We start from the raw sequence: 16,868 nt of genomic DNA, 5'->3' as shown, positions 1-16,868 counted from the left end.
TTATATGGTATGATAATCAATAGATTTGAATACTGACGCATGTCTTATCCTTTATAGCTTATGTTCTGAGTATATCTGAAGTTGAAAGTTGCAACGAAGGTATAAGTAATTATTTTCAGATCTGTACGCGAATTCCCTTTGGTGAAAGAGTGTATACAATCTGGTTTGACATAGCCAAGTAGCGTATATGTTATGAGATTTGATATTTGAGGTTGCTGTGGTTCTAATTGTTGTTGTAGAGTTCTGGTTTCTACTCTGTGTTCTGGTGAATGTGTTTTGATGACAGGGTTTCAATGATTCAGTTTTGGTTGGTGCAAAGGAGATTTGTTGATGCAAAGATATTTGATGTTTGATTGAAGTTTTTGATGGATCCAGCCTGAAGATTTATGAAACATGGTCCCTAGAAGAAAAGAGAAGGTTGTAGCCTTCTGTAGGCCTGCGTAATAGTAAATATATACTGGCTAGTACAAGAGCTAGGGGGTTGTAGCTCCCTTCTAGTAGAAGCTGGAGAATGAGAGAAGGTTGTAGCTTTCTGCAGGTGGGTGTCTGCGTACTGGTATGAGTCTGCACCAGTACAAGATTGTAAACAGGTTTTTCTTATCTTAAAGAAAACAACAGCAGGTGGTTTTTGTCCCACATTGGGTTTCCACCTTATATCAGGGTTTTCATGTGTGCTTCTTATGTGTGATGATATGTTTTGTTTTAATGCATCTGTTTACTATTTATATGGTTAATAATGTTCTGATGCACTCATTAAATATCAACATATGATGAATTAACTGAATCATAAGTTTGCTGGATATACGCTAGTTGCATTAAACACAGTTGCATATACACGTGGGTTGCCTTCACTGAAGTAGCATATATGAATCTGATAATGGAAATGAAAAGGTTATTGATTTGATAATACTGATTCACCCCCCCACCCCCCCCCCCCCCCCCCCCCAAGTATTATTTCCAATAATTGGTTTCAGAGCAGGTCCTTCAGAAGAAGCTTGATCGCTTGAAGGAAGATACATCAGAATGAGTAATCAAGAAAGAGAGGGATCCATTAGACCACCAATCTCAGATGGGAGAAATTTTGTTTACTGGAAGATAAGAACCACAACCTATCTACAATCGCTTGGAATGAATATTTGGGAAATCGTGGAAGGAGGATATACATTTCTGTCAGCAATTCCTACATATATGTCAGATAGAAAGCAATATGAACTCAATGCCAAAGATGTTACTATATTATTGGAAAGTTTGTCAAAATCAGAGTTTGTCAAGGTCATGTAGCTCAAATCAGCCAAAGAAATATGGGACAAAATCATTCTAAGCTACGAAGGAGACGCTCAGGTAAAACGTGCTAAGCTTCAAACTCTCAGAATTCAGTATGAAACTCTTAAGATGCATAGTGTTGAAAGCATAGCTAATTACTTCCTACGTATAGATGAGATTGTCAATTATATGAAGAATCTGGGTGAAGAAATTATGGAAGTTGTATTAGTTGAGAAAGTTTTGAGATCCTTGTCTGCTAAGTTTGAACCCAACGTGTCTGACATAGAAGAAAAACAGGATGTATAGAATATCACTATGATGCAGCTTCACGGAATCTTAAAGGACAAAAGCCGCATTTAAAATATCAACAAAGGGAAAAGAAAACCTCAATGAATCAGGATACATTTCAGAAGAAGAATATGAGGTAAATTTTGTCAAGAATCTTCAACGGGGATCTGGAAGGTTCAAAGGTAAGCTACCTTTCAAATGTTTTTCTTGCGGAAGAGTTGGTCATTACACTACTAGATGCCCTCATAACAAAGGAAAGATGTCTAAAGAAGGTAATAGAAGTTATTATAATCATAATGGTTTATCCAATAGTGATGAATATAATCAAGAAATTAAACTTCTCATGGTATATGAAAATAATGACGTAGAAAATGAAGAAGTTACCAGATTAAATGATCAGCTGGAGATAGTAACCAGAGTAAGGGAGGAGTTGCAGGATATAGTAAAAGATCAGAGCATAACAATCTAAAAACTTGAAGCTAAGTTCCTCTCTCTAAAAGAAGATCTTGAAGAATAAAAAAGGTAGAATGAAGATTCCCTTAAAGAACAAGAACATGAAGTGCTCGAATTAAGGAAACAAGTGGAAGAAGGAAGAAAAGCTGAAGAAAACATAAAGAAGAAATTTCTGGAAAAGGAAGAACAACATCAGGTTGAGGTAAATATCTTAAAATTTAAATTAGAAGAAAAGGATAAACTGTTACGATTTCAAGACAATACTAAGATTTTGGATGACATTATTAGTAGTCAAAGATCCCCTGCTATCAAAAATGGTCTTGGTTTTTATGAAACTGTTGAAGGTGAATCTAGCTCACAGGTTGAGGGAGGGAATTCTAATGAAAAATCTGAAATGATCAACAAGGAGATAAGTGGTCAACCCCAGCAACAACCAAGGAAAGAAATTCTTCAAAGAAAATCTTTTGCTCCTAACTATGGAAGTGATAGACGATTATCTCCTTGGATGAGTAATGTTGAATGTTATGAATGTCATAATCTTGGACATGTTGCAGCCAGATGTAGAAGAAGAATGGTTCAAGACCATCACACAGAAAGATCATCACATTCCAGGTACTTTAAGGGATATTGTTTTGCTTGAAATATGTTTGGTCACAAAGCTATTGATTGCAATAAAAGGAATATGAAACATGTAAGATGTTATGCATGTAACAAGTTTGGACATAAAGTAAAGGAATGCAGGAGAAAAATTCAGACACCAAAGCAAAAGGAGCATACATCATCTCAATCGCAGGTATTGAAGAAGACATAATTAGTGTCAGAAAGATGTGGCATAACTCAGTTAGCAAACATAGCAGACCCAGGGGAAACTGAAAGTGTAAACCTTCAGTATTCCAATTTGCATACGCAGATATTATGAAGCGAAGTCACGTATATATGTGACTTATAGGCTGTAGAGTTGCATATATGGAGCTCTAAAGAAAAAGCAGCAGAACAGATTCAGGAAAAGAAGTCTGATATGGTTCGGGCATGGTATATGTTGGTTGGCAGAGGTTTAGGGGGAGCATATACTTTGAATAATGCATTATTGGCATTATGGTTAGAAGTCTTTGGTGATGATGCTTATGATACATCTTGCTACTTATTGTTGGTCGGCCAAGGGAATGATATTGCAGGTTACAGGTCTGGATGCTGGTGACAAATGCTTATGGTGCAGACAATATATGGTGTACGATAGATGCTGATGACTATCATGGTCTTGTTTAGATTGCTGGTCATTGTTATAAAAAGGTGTGTATATCATTTGATGTAAAGGTCATGAAAAGACCCAATTTTTAACCCTACTATGCATGGGAAGAATGATGTAATAATGTCTATTTCAGTGATGTATGAACATTTGGTATATCCCCACTTGGTTGGGTGGATGAGTCAAAATGGTGTATCCTCAATTGGTTGAGAGATTGATGTATGTATGAGTCATTGGTGATAGGAAGGTCATACTCAGTTTAGGTGTAGAGTCCTGTTATCCTTTTGAAAAATATTTTTGAGACTCAGCATGGGCTCAGGGGGAGCATGAACGGATTGACACATCTTAGCAGGTACAAAGAGGGAACTCAATCAGATATTTCAACATGTACTTAGGGGGAGATTGACTTGGTGTGGCTATTGCCATCAAGTCCAAAGGGGGAGATTGTTGGCATTATGATACATGTAAGACACAAGTGTTGTCCTTGATGGCAACTCACACAGATGACAGATCACAGTTCAGGCTCACAGAATGAAGAAAGAGAGGTATACACAAGTTCTCCATTGACCAAGCCATGTATACACGTGGGTTCGTAGAAAAAAAGGCACGTATAGTGTACACATGCACTTTCACAGATGGAAAGACACGTACATGTTGGAAAACTAAGTTTTGGTCCGTGGTATTTGGTCTATGGTATTTGGTCTGAGGTATTGACCCTAGGTATTAGGTCTAAGGTATTGGTCGTGCTTGGTTTTGGACCATGGTATTGAGAGAGGTATAAACCTATATAAGGAGAAGAAGCTCATTAGGCCAAAGTGAAAGTGTGCAAATGATGAATATTTGATTAAGTGTGAGATCTAGTATGCTGATTATGGGTTTGTGATGCTTTGCTTGATCTGAACCAAGGATGCACCTATGCGATTGATGAAGGTTGATGGACCAGGATCACGAAGACTAAAATGCATTATCATTATATGGTATGATCATGAATATATCTGAATACTGACGCAAGTCTTATCCTTTATATCTTATGTTCTGGGTATATCTGAAGTTGAAAATTGCAGCGAAGGTATAAGTAATTATTTTTAGATTTGTACATGGGCTCCCCTTGGTGAAAGGGCATATACACGATGGTTCGACACAACAAAGTAGCGTATACGTTATGAGATTTGATATTTGAGGTTGTTGTTGGTTCTAGTGGTTGTTGTAGAGTTCTGGGTTCTGCTCTATGTTCAGGTGACTGTGTTTTGATGACAGGGTTTCAGTGATTTAGTTTTGGTTGGTGCAAAGGTGATTGGTTAATGTCAATATATTTGATGTTTGATTGATGTTGTTGATGGATCTAGTCTGAAAATGTTGGGTGTGGAGCCTGATTATCTTCTATATTCAAAGGTATCGCCACATAGGACCCCAGTTCGAAATGGGGGCGGCAACGCCGCCCATAAAATGTTTGCTGCAGGGGGGGTCCAGGGGGGGCGGCTGCGACCTTTGGGAGTCCCCCCCTGTAAAATTGCTTTGTAAAAGTATAGTAATTTCTAGTCAATCTGGGCCGTTCATTAGGCGGATGATCTGACGGTAGAACTTATGTTTAGTTTAGGGTTTTTTTGCCCTATAAGGCAACCCCTCTCTTTGTATGAGGGTATTGTATTTGAGGCTGTGAGATAGATGTGTATTCTGTGAGTGAGAAACAGAGAGGTGAGACTGTGAGAGAAAACAGAGGATATTACAGCGGATTTGCTGTAGGTTGTGTCTCTTCATTTTTGCTGGATAATAGAAAGGAAGGACTGGCTGTTCAGGGTGGACGTAGCCCAAACTGGGTGAACCACGTATATCTGTGTCTCTCTTGTTTTGTGCATCTTCTGTGTTTATATTTCTGCAATATTTTATGTGTTCCATTGCTCTGTAATATATAATTTTCTAACAACCGGTATCGGAGCCGAAGGTCTATTTGGCTGATAAACTTGCAGGAAAGAAGGGTTCCTGGTTCGAGTGGGAGCAATGGCGGAAGATGGTAAGTTTAGGGTCGAGAAATTTAACGGCCAAAACTTCTCGCTGTGGAAGATGCAGATGGAAGATTATCTGTATCAGAAAGATCTATACCTACCATTGGGCGGAAAAACAAAGATGCCGACGGGTATGAAAGACGAAGAATGGAACCTTCTCGATAGAAAGGCACTCGGAACAATACGGTTGTGCCTTGCTGCGTCTGTCGCCTTCAACATTTCAAAGGAAACCATGACAGAGGGTTTGATGTAGACGTTGTCGAAACTATATGAAAAACCCTCGGCCTCAAACAAGGTATTTCTTATGAAACGGTTATTTAATATGAATATGTCGGAAGGTGGATCTGTTGCAAACCATTTAAATGATTTTAATACAGTTACAAGTCAGTTAAGTTCTGTAGGGGTAAACTTTGATGATGAAGTTAGAGCTCTGTTATTCTTGTGCTCATTACTAGAAAGTTGGAATGGTTTGGTAATGGCCATTAGTAACTCCGTTTCTGGATCTAGTACTTTAAAGTTTGATGATGTTGTCGGTGCTATCCTTAGCGAGGAAATGCGACGGAAAAGCTCCGGTGAGAAACCAGGAAATGATTTGAGTGCAGAGTCTAGAGGAAGAAAAATGGAAAGAGGAAAGAGCTCAGGATATCGCAGTAAATCAAGGAAAGGCAGATCCAAGTCCAGATCGGGGATAGTGTGCTGGAAATGTGGAAAGAAAGGACACCTAAAGAAAGACTGTAGATCTCGGAAGGGAAAAGAAGGAGATGCACAGCAAGAAAACAATCATGAAGCAAATGTGACAGGTGAGGTGTTACAAGATGCTTTGATTCTTTCTTTTGAAAATATTACTGATTCCTGGGTGGTAGATTCAGGGGCTTCATTCCATGCCACACCTGATAAGAAATACTTTCATGACTATGTTCAAGGAGATTTTGGACAAGTTCGTCTGGGTGATGATAAACCCTGTAAAATCGTTGGAATGGGTAAGGTTCTTGTAAAACAGCAGAATGGAAACCAATGGCTATTAAAGGAGGTAAGGCATGTTCCAGATCTAAAGAAAAATCTGATTTCAACAGGGCAGTTAGGCGGTGAAGGTTGTGTGACAACTTTCAAAGATAAATCTTGGAAGGTCACCAAAGGAGCGCTGGTAATAGCAAAAGGCGAAAAGGTTGGTACATTGTATTATGCAATGGTATTTCTAACTCTGTTAATGCTTTAACTTCCAAAGGAGAAGATGCAACATTATGGCATCATAGGCTCAGACACATGAGTGAAAAGGGGATGAAGATTCTTCACTCAAGGAATTTGTTGCCGGGTTTGAAGAATGTTGATTTGGACTTCTGTGAGAATTGCGTTTATGGAAAACAGAAGAGAGTCAGATTTCTCAGAGTTGGGAAAGAAAAGAAGAATGAAAAATTAGAGCTTGTGCATACAGATGTATGGGGACCTGCTCAGGTATCATCTCTTGGTGGCTCTCGTTATTATGTTACTTTTATTGATGATGCAACTAGAAAAACTTGGATTTATTGTATTAAGAATAAATCTTATGTATTTGATACTTTCAAGAAATGGAAAGCTTTGGTTGAGATTGAGACAGGAAAGAAATTGAAGTGTCTTAGATAAGACAATGGAGGTGAATATTGCAGCAAAGAGTTTGATAGGTACTGTTCAGAGCATGGAATTCGCAGAGAGAAGACAGTTCCAAGAACACCACAAGAAAATGGTGTGTCAGAAAGGATGAATAGAACAATCATGGAGCGTGCAAGGTGCATGATATTGCATGCAGGATTTCCTTTACAGTTTTGGGCAGATGCTGTAGATACTGCTGTTTATCTAATAAACAGAGGGCCTTCAAGTTCCTTGGATGGTGGTGTTGTTATAGACATTTTTGTGCCTTACAGCATTGAGCATGAAATTTCCATAATCTAAGGGATCCAAAGTCCCTAAACATGTTGTTCCTACCCCTAGAGGAACAAGGCCAACTAACCACAGCAATTCACAGAAGTTCTCCACCTAAAAACACTCAAAAACAAGCCAATTCTGGATCATGTCAACTGCTCCACTGAACATCTGCGTTGAATTTCAACTGCTCCACTGTCTACCTGCGTTGAATGTCAACTCCAACAAAGGCTACCTACGCTGAGCGTAATTGGACAAGTGGCAGGCTCATTCCTCAATGTGTCAATGCCCAGGAAGCTTCCAAAATGACACTTGCATCAGGGAATTCGACTGGTGATGAGTAAGAGGTTCCAAATCTCCAAGTGGAAGCAAGAACCTCCAAGTGGACTCAAGAACTGAGAGAGGGAGAGGACACTAGTTAGATCTCAAGCTGACTCATCCTCTCTCCAAACATCTATATATAGATCTCTCCTCCATGGGATCTAGGGGGGCTGGAATTTTGTGATTGCAAAGAATTGCTGTTGGTTTGTGGTTGGAAACATTGGGTGCTTAATGCTTTGAAGGGAGCTGAAGAAGGAATTCCATTCTGCTGGGAAGGAGATGCTGGATTGGAGCCCTATGGGTTGTATCTCTTCCTGAACCCTGTTACTTATCAATAAAGCTATCTTGATTCTTTCCTATATGCTGGTGTATTTTGTATGATTGCATTAGTGTATTTGATTTACTTCTAATTCTGAATCATTTATGAATATGTATATTTGCCTTTGTATTGTGTTCTTCTCTTGTCGCAAGTAGCTGTTCTCTTGTCACAGGTAGCTGTTCTCTTGTGATCTCGTGGGATTCAAGTAGCTGTTCTCTTGAGCAAGCGAGGAGACAAGTAGCTGTGGACACACAAAGAGAAGAGGATCTAGATCGAGGGACAACCGGAAGACAACGGTAAGTCTGCCGATCTCCCCTCTTTCACATTTCATAAAGGAAGAAATCATAATAGCTGTATTCGTTTGTTGCTAAGGCGCTGTCACACCTTAGGTGGATAGGAGCGTCCTGCATAGGCATTTTTCCCCACAACAAATTGGCGACTACGCTGGGGATAATTTGTTTATTCATTTCATTTGTGTTTCCATCATTTGTTTATTTCATAGACTTGACAATAACTATTGAACTGCATCTTCCTGGATGCAAAGTAGAAAGTTGCTATTTTGATCCAGTTGCTGGACTTGTCTATGATCTAAACTAGATCCACAGATGATTTGATGATCCTTGTGATAGTCTTTAGTACCCTCTCAAAGCATCCCTCTATTTATACCTTGCTTGTGTTTCTGATTTGGCCTGAAACAGTTGATTTTTGAGCATTTTATGACCCAGAACCCAGGGGAAACGAGAGTTTCTCCTTCAGCGCAACTGCTGTGAAGGCAGTCTGCATTTCAATGCAGGTCCCGAAGGGGCTACCTGCGCTGAATGTCAAGTCCTCAGTGTTGAGGTTGCGCTGAACCAGTTTGGCCTTGTGCAGCTGGGGTTCTTTGTCCTCTGTTGCCCTGTTTTGATCTCTGTTTTTGCAGCCTTGAACCAGCATAGGTACCAGTCTGATAAGCCTTTTCTTTGCTTAGATTCCGCCTCTTTTTTGTACAAAAAGACTGTGAATGTTTTTATGTGTTTGTGGCGTCATTTACAGTTTTCCTTTGCATGAGTAAAGTAGTCCTCCTGTAGCCTTTGATTCAGATCTGATTGATAGTGATCTTAGGAGAGAGTTCATTGGCTGTTTACAGATTGATTATAGATTTAATTTTTCTTATTGGTTTGAATTTGTCTCTTTCAAAGTGTCGAAACAAGTCTTTATTTCGAAAATTGCAAAGTGATTGTAATCTCTTCTACCCTTGTTGTTTTCGAAAGAGTGAACTTGTTTGTATTGATCATTTTAAAAGCAAATTCAAAGTTGTGCAAAAATCTTTCTTTGTAGGCATTTATACTAAGAAAGTGGAAGACAAACACCCGCATTGTGAATTTTGCATTTGATAGTTTGCATGTTGGATTTAGGGAAAGTGCATTAGGGTGTGCTGATTACTCTTTGAGAAAAGATAGTATCTTTCTTTTCCCTTAGTAGCTAGGATTTTCAAAGTTGAAAAGATTATAAAGCTTGCTTATCATCTTAGACTGCATTTAGGAATTTGTATCATACATCTCGTGGTGAACCTTGAAAGGCAAACTTTAAAAAGATCAACCTAAAATAAACTGAATGAACCTAACAACGCTTTGTAACATAACGCACAACATAGAGGTCTAGGCTAGAGACGTGTTCCGGCGTCGTTAAGCCTAGTGACTGTCGATCTCGAAGAAGGTGGGTGATTCCTCCTGAGAGACAGTAGCGCTAGTACGGATTTGTGCTCCCACGTACCGTCGCGTATATATTGGGAGACCCCTATAGGTATATATCCTTTATCCTTAGGAAGCCGTGTCAGCCGCCCTACTGATTGCAATGCAGTGAACATAGCATTCACGAAGATCGACCGCCCGTACCCTAAAAAGTATTCTGCGGTTTTGCGAAAAGTTTGGCACACCCTCTGCCTAGATCTCCAGAGAAGTTTCTTTTGGCCTTTTTCAGACTCTATAACAGAAAAAGTCCATCCGAGCATTTGTCACTTCGGGCTCGTTAAAACATCGAAGGAGACTAGAGTCATCTTTAGCTTTTTCTCGACTCTTTAAAACTGAAAAAGCAAGTTGTGTCTAAAAGCGTCGTTAACAATTTATTTTAAACGGAACAATCACCCTTTAATTCCTGCGTTGATCTTTAGGTTGAAAAGATGGAGCACAACAACCAAGGAGTTCCCCTTGGTGGGAATCCTAGTCCCTTCTCCTCTTGGGGAGATGTTGGTGCGCCCCACACAGCCACATTGTCGCTTCCAGGACTGACAATTGGCCTACCAGTTTGGCTCTTTTCAACCAATGTCGTTCAGAATACCACCATTCTTGAACAGTCGAGTCAACAGTTAGATCAGACAAAAGTTGCCTCCCAACCTTCCACTTCATCTTCCTCCCCTCCTTCCTCTTCGCTTGACGGAACTGGTCGAATTAAAAACCAGGTTCCTAAGGAGAAGAAGGAGAAGAAGAAGAAAGAAAAGAAGAAGAAGGAGCCTAAGGCGATTGGGGGCAAACAGATGTCATCTAACAAAAATCCACACACCGCACTCGTAAGGCCTAAATCGCCATGTGTCATATGCAAGGGAGACCACTTCCATAGAGATTGTCCCTGTATCCCCCGGATACTAAGGGACTGGTCCCCCCGTTTGCACAATTCGGTAGCATCGACCTTTGATAGCCATGTCGACTGCTCACCGTCAACTAGTGGGAGTGAAGCCCCAGGACAGAGCGGGAAAGCTAAATTTCCCTGCAGACTGTGTGAAGGCGATCACGCCATCCACCGTTGTCCCTTCTTAGACGAGGCAAAAAGAGTTCTGGAAGATCGCCCGATTTTACGAGCGCAACTTCCTCCTGGATATCAAAGACTCTTGCCAAGTCCCTCACTAGTTGAGAATCCGGCTGAGCCACCTAGGTGGTCAGCCGAAGCACCTCTCATTGAAGATGAACCGTCTGGATCCATGCCTGACGAAAGTCAAAAGGTTGATACGGCAGTCGACCTGGTTTTGCCTTCGGAGGCTCCATCTTCGAATGACACCATCACAGAGGAGAATAAAGACGACACCGTCCAGATTCTCTTCATCAGCACTGACTCTGATGATCAAGGGGGCAATGCCACCATTCCTTTATCGCAGGAAGGAAGTTCATCAGAGCGCTATCCGGCCGTCTATTCGGTCCCACCACCAAGCAACCTGGTTGTTTCCTTTGATTGGAACCAACTAGGCAGACCCCGGTTGCCAGCCGGTATACCATTCAGAATTATTTGTCAAATATACAGAATGGTAATGGCTGGAACTATCATTGATGAAGGGGCATCTATGAGTATCCTTTCCTCTATTGCTTGGAAAGCGCTTGGTTCGCCAACGCTTTTGCCTGAGATGAGAAGTCTATCAGGCTTTGATAAGGAACCAGTCGACCTTTAGGGATCCTCCCCAATGTGCCTATAACATTGAAAGGGAAGACCGTTCAAATGAACGTGATGGTCGTTCAAGGACCCTTGGATTATAACCTACTCCTTGGACGAGACTATATATATTGCATGGGATCTGTAGTCTCCTCACTCTTTAGAGTAATGTGTTTTCCACATGAAGGAAGAATGGTCAAGCTCGTAGACCAACTTTCGTTTCCCGGATCACACATCGCAAATAGTCATGCACCATCCCTAAATGGTCTATTCATGCAAGAAGTGTCTCAACCCATGGTCCGTCCTCCTGATGAGCGTGAGTAATCCGAGAGGATATGACTGGAACCCAGGGGGCATGCGTCCTGGTTGCTTCGGCAGGAAAACTTTGGGTATAGGGTAGGTTTCCGTGGGAGAATATGACTAGTCTGTACCCCGTCCGTGGATGGAAGAGGGGTTGTTCTAGAATAAGATTCTTTTGTAAAAGTTACGTGTTTGGCACCAGAGTCATTCACCCTTGTCTATTTCGGTAGACATTGCCGAGGAAGTGTTTTGTTTGAAAGAGTAACGAGACAATCTTTCGGTAACCTGAAAGAGGTAAGCCTCTCTCGATTAAAACAAATGTTTTGGCGGAGGGTAAGTAGAGGTAACCTTGAAACTCTGTTTTATACCTGGGGGCATGCAAACTTTTGGAGTGCAAGCAAGGGGCGACTATTTATTTTTTAAATTTTTAGGTCCTCCCTTTAAACCTGTAGGTCTAACCCTTTAAAATCGTAGGATTAGCCATTTCCAAACTTGCATAAAGAAAGGATCAGGAGCAAAGCTTAGTGAGATGAAGCTCCATAAAAAATAGAATCTTGATGAGACACTCTTATCAAATGATTGGGTAATCGAGCAGTTTTAGCATAAAGTTCATGCTCGTTAAAAAATAAACGCAAGATCCGAGCAGTTTTAACGTGGTCTTCATGCTCGTTAAAAAATAAATATAAGCAGTGAGCAGAGTTTCCTCCAGTGTTTAAGCTCATTTTTAACTAAAAAATGAACCTATCCTGGTAAATAACCACTGTGATCGTAAATTTATCAGCCATAAAGCCTTGGTCGTGTTTGCCCCTGCCACCTCCACTTTTCATTTGGCCAATCGTTCACCCCAATATGATTGTTTACCTATTTTGAGGAACAGTTGCGAAGAGTGATTTCACCTAGCCATCCTTGTGACACTGCCGTGATTGGAAAATTCCAACCTGTACCTGGAATCAGTTGCTATCCCTGTTTATCACTCGTTCCTCAAAAGACGAGTCTTCTTTAAGCTCTTTTCAATTGACTCGTAAAATATGAAAAGATTGTCGAGTTTTGGCCTTCCAGCTTGTTAAAGGACAGGAAGAGCTATCCCTCCTCTAGATTTTAATCTTTTTGGACCTGAGGGATTATTGCACAAAAAGGTCGAGCGCTTGTTTTATTCGGCTCGTTAAAATTATCGAAAACTCATCCCTTCTGTATTGTTTTATACTTTTTCGGACTTAAGGGATTAGATGACGAAAAAGGAATTTTGGAGTTAACTTTATGTACCTTTTAAGACTCTCTAAAAATGAAAAGGACTGAGTTATCCTTGTCGTTAGACTCGTTAAAATTATTAAATAGCGACAAACTTGTCTTTAGACGAGAACGAGTTTCACTATCGCTAAGCTCGTTAAAACATAGCGATGGGCTTGCCCGAAGGGCAGGTTATAGAACAAGCATATGTTATCCTCCTCAAGCTTGACAAAAATAAAGAGGTACTGTCAACAATGACTGGGGAAAAATTGGGAAAAATCAAGAAAACTTTGATGGTAGCAGGTCGCTCTTGAACATGACACTTTTCCTCCGTATCACAATCGGGTTGGGTTATTTCATTCACCGGTCACATCACCATGGTCTCACCATACCATCCATATTTGGGGTAATGCTACCGATCCATCGCATCAGTGTCGCCATATGTTCAAGAGAAGTCGTTCAAAAAGAGTCAACCGGGTCCCATCCACTGCCATAAATTATCCTTCATCCATTCATGACCGCCACCCTGAATTATATGTCACAGATCGTTTTCACCTCCATTAAAATCATTAGCTCCGTTCCGTGTCACTGATATGGGATTCATCAAGGCCCTCCTTTGACGGATCGCTTCTTGTCGACATCAGCTCATTATCCAAGAAGTTGATCTAGGAACAACCCCTTCAGTACTTTGAAGCTTGCATGCCTCAATGGAAAGTTTCTCACTTCCGGCAACAGGTATACATCAATGACCTTCGACCAGAAGATTTTGCGTGGTGTTCGACGCCAAGTCCTTTATTCACACCACGTGAATTGTACTGCAATACCTTGAGGGTCATCATCATTATCGGTGATTCCTCTCGCGCTTGTTAACGGTTTACATCATTGACCGGTAATCAAGCGATGTCTTTCCATGTTCGACTTAAGCGCAATTCTCACATGGATCGACTTGTACTTAGAGTGAAGATAGAACGAGTTTGAAGACCCCGGATCTAGTTTCATCCATCTGGGCTGCGATATATATTCAGGAAAGATAAAGACATTTGACATGTACATCATTGCAGCAGATGATTATCCTACTCAAAGGATGATAATTTCGCCAAAATTATCAGTCTACCATCAGACGATCGTCTGTTCTATGTACAAAAATGAATTTATAAAGCTGAGCATGGGAATGCCCGCCTCAGCTAGATCATGAAAGCAATATGAATCATAATGTATTGTATTGTATTTTATTACAGGTCTCCTCCCAGCAGATGGATGAACTTCGGACCCTCCTGGATAAAGCATTTCACCCGATAAACGGCCTCATACTTTAGGGGGCAACTGTTATAGACATTTTTGTGCCTTACAACATTGAGCATGAAATGTCCATAATCTAAGGGATCCAAAGTCCCTAAACATGTGGTTCCTACCCCTAGAGGAACAAGGCCAACTAACCACAGCAATTCACAGAAGTTCTCCACCTGAAATCACTCAAAAACAAGCAAATTCTGGATCATGTCAACTGCTCCACTGAACATCTGTGCTGAATGTCAACTGCTCCACTGTCTACCTACGTTGAATTTCAACTCCAACAAAGGCTACCTGCGCTGAGCGTAATTGGACAAGTGGCAGGCTCATTCCTCAATGTGTCAATGCCCAGGAAGCTTCCAAAATGACACTTGCATCAAGGAATTCGACTGGTGATGAGTAAGAGGTTCCAAATCTCCAAGTGGAAGCAAGAACCTCCAAGTGGACTCAAGAACTGAGAGAGGGAGAGGACACTATTCAGATCTCAAGCTGACTCATCCTCTCTCCAAACATCTATATATAGATCTCTCCTCCATGGGATCTAGGGGGGCTGGAATTTTGTGATTGCAAAGAATTGTTGTTGGTTTGTGGTTGGAAACATTGGGTGCTTAATGCTTTGAAGGGAGCTGAAGAAGGAATTCCATTCTGTTGGGAAGGAGATGCTGGATTGGAGCCCTATGGGTTGTATCTCTTCCTGAACCCTGTTACTTATCAATAAAGCTATCTTGATTCTTTCCTATATGCTGGTGTATTTTGTATGATTGCATTAGTGTATTTGATTTACTTCTAATCCTGAATCATTTATGAATATGTATATTTGCCTTTGTATTGTGTTCTTCTCTTGTCGCAAGTAGCTGTTCTCTTGTCACAGGTAGTTGTTCTCTTGTGATCTCGTGGGATTCAAGTAGCTGTTCTCTTGAGCAAGCGAGGAGACAAGTAGCTGTGGACACACAAAGAGAAGAGGATCTAGATCGAGGGACAACCGGAAGACAACGGTAAGTCTGCTGATCTCCCCTCTTTCACATTTCATAAAGGAAGAAATCATAATAGCTGTATTCGTTTGTTGCTAAGGCGTTGTCACACCTTAGGTGGATAGGATCGTCCTGCATAGGCATTTTTCCCCACAACAGGTGTTCCAGAGGAAGCATGGACAGGTAAAAAGGTAAACTACTCTATTTTAAAGCCTTTTGGTTGTGAGGCCTTTGTCCATATTGATAAAGAAAATAGAACAAAGCTTGAGGCAAAGTCAAAGAAATGTACCTTTATTGGATATGGTGTTAATGATTTTGGTTATCGCTTATATGATTATGAAAATCACAAAATCATTAGGAGAAGAGATGTAATATTCAATGAAAAGGTCTTGTATAAGAATCAGTTGCAGGAAAAGGAACAGGAAAAGGAAAACAAGGAATACGCAGTTTTTGATGAAATCACTGAAAAAGTAAAGGTGCTTGAAAATAATAATAATCAACAACCACAACAACAAAAACTACCACAACAACAACAGGCACCCGAAACACCTGAAAGTGGTGTTAGAAGATCTACCAGGATAAGTAGACCCCCTGAACGATACTCTCCTTCATTATATTATTTATTGCTGACTGATTCCAGTGAACCCGAATGTTATGAAGAAGCAATGCAGGTTGAAAGCAGGAAGAAGTGGGAGGTAGCCATGGAAGAAGAGATGGACTCCTTAATGCATAACCAGACTTGGGATTTAGTCAGGTTGCCTGTAGGAAAAACTACATTGAAGAATAAATGGGTTTACAAGCTGAAGGAAGAAGATGGAGGAAAACAGAGGTATAAAGCTAGACTTGTGGTGAAGGGGTTTGCACAGAAGAAAGGTATTGATTTCGATGAAATTATTTCTCCTGTTGTTAAAATGACTTCAATCAGAACTATTTTAAGTCTTGTAGCAGCTGAAGATTTGCATCTTGATCAGTTAGATGTAAAGACAACCTTTCTCCATGGGGATTTGGAGGAAGAGATATATATGCAGCAACCACAAGGATATGAGGTGAAAGGGAAGGAGAAACTAGTGTGCAGGTTGAAGAAGAGCTTGTATGGCTTAAAACAGGCTCCAAGGCAGTGGTATCTAAAATTTGACAAGTTTATGTCTGAACAAGGTTATACTAGATGTCACTCTGATCATTGTGTTTATTTGAAAAAGCAAAATGATGGCAGCTATATTATATTGTTATTGTATGTAGATGACATGCTTGTTGCAGGATCTAACATGTAGGAAATAAATGTGCTCAAAAGAAAATTGGCAAATTCATTTGCAATGAAGGATTTGGGAGCTGCGAAACAAATCCTTGGTATGAGAATAACTAGAGACAGGAAAAATCGTAAATTAACATTGTTTCAAAATGAGTACATACAAAAGGTGTTGAAAAGATTTAACATGCACAATGCAAAACCAGTTAGTACACCTTTTGCTAGCCATTTCAAACTTAGCAATGAAATGTGCCCAAAGACCCAAGAAGACATGGATTATATGTCTAAAGTTCCATATGCATCAGAAGTTGGAAGCTTAATGTATGCAATGGTCTGCACAAGGCGTGATATTGCACATGCAGTGGGAGTTGTAAGTAGGTACATGAACAATCCAGGAAAGGAACATTGGATGGCAGTAAAATGGATTCTCAGATATTTGAAAGGTACCACAAATCAAGCATTATGCTTTGGTGGTTCAAACATCTCCCTACAAGGATATGTTGATGCAGATATGGCAGGTGACAGAGATAACAGGAGGAGCACTACAGGATATGTATTTACTGTTGGAGGAACAACTGTCAGTTGGGTTTCAAAAATCCAAAGTGTTGTTGCACTTTCAACAACAGAAGCAGAGTATGTTGCTGCTACA

Source organism: Pinus tabuliformis, chromosome Q, assembly GCF_031772625.1.
Source record: "Pinus tabuliformis cultivar Carrire ecotype Pingquan chromosome Q, CPIR1, whole genome shotgun sequence".
NCBI classification, from domain to species: domain Eukaryota; kingdom Viridiplantae; phylum Streptophyta; class Pinopsida; order Pinales; family Pinaceae; genus Pinus; species Pinus tabuliformis.
The sequence above is the reverse complement of the archived record's forward strand: the minus strand, read 5'-3'. Positions refer to the sequence as shown.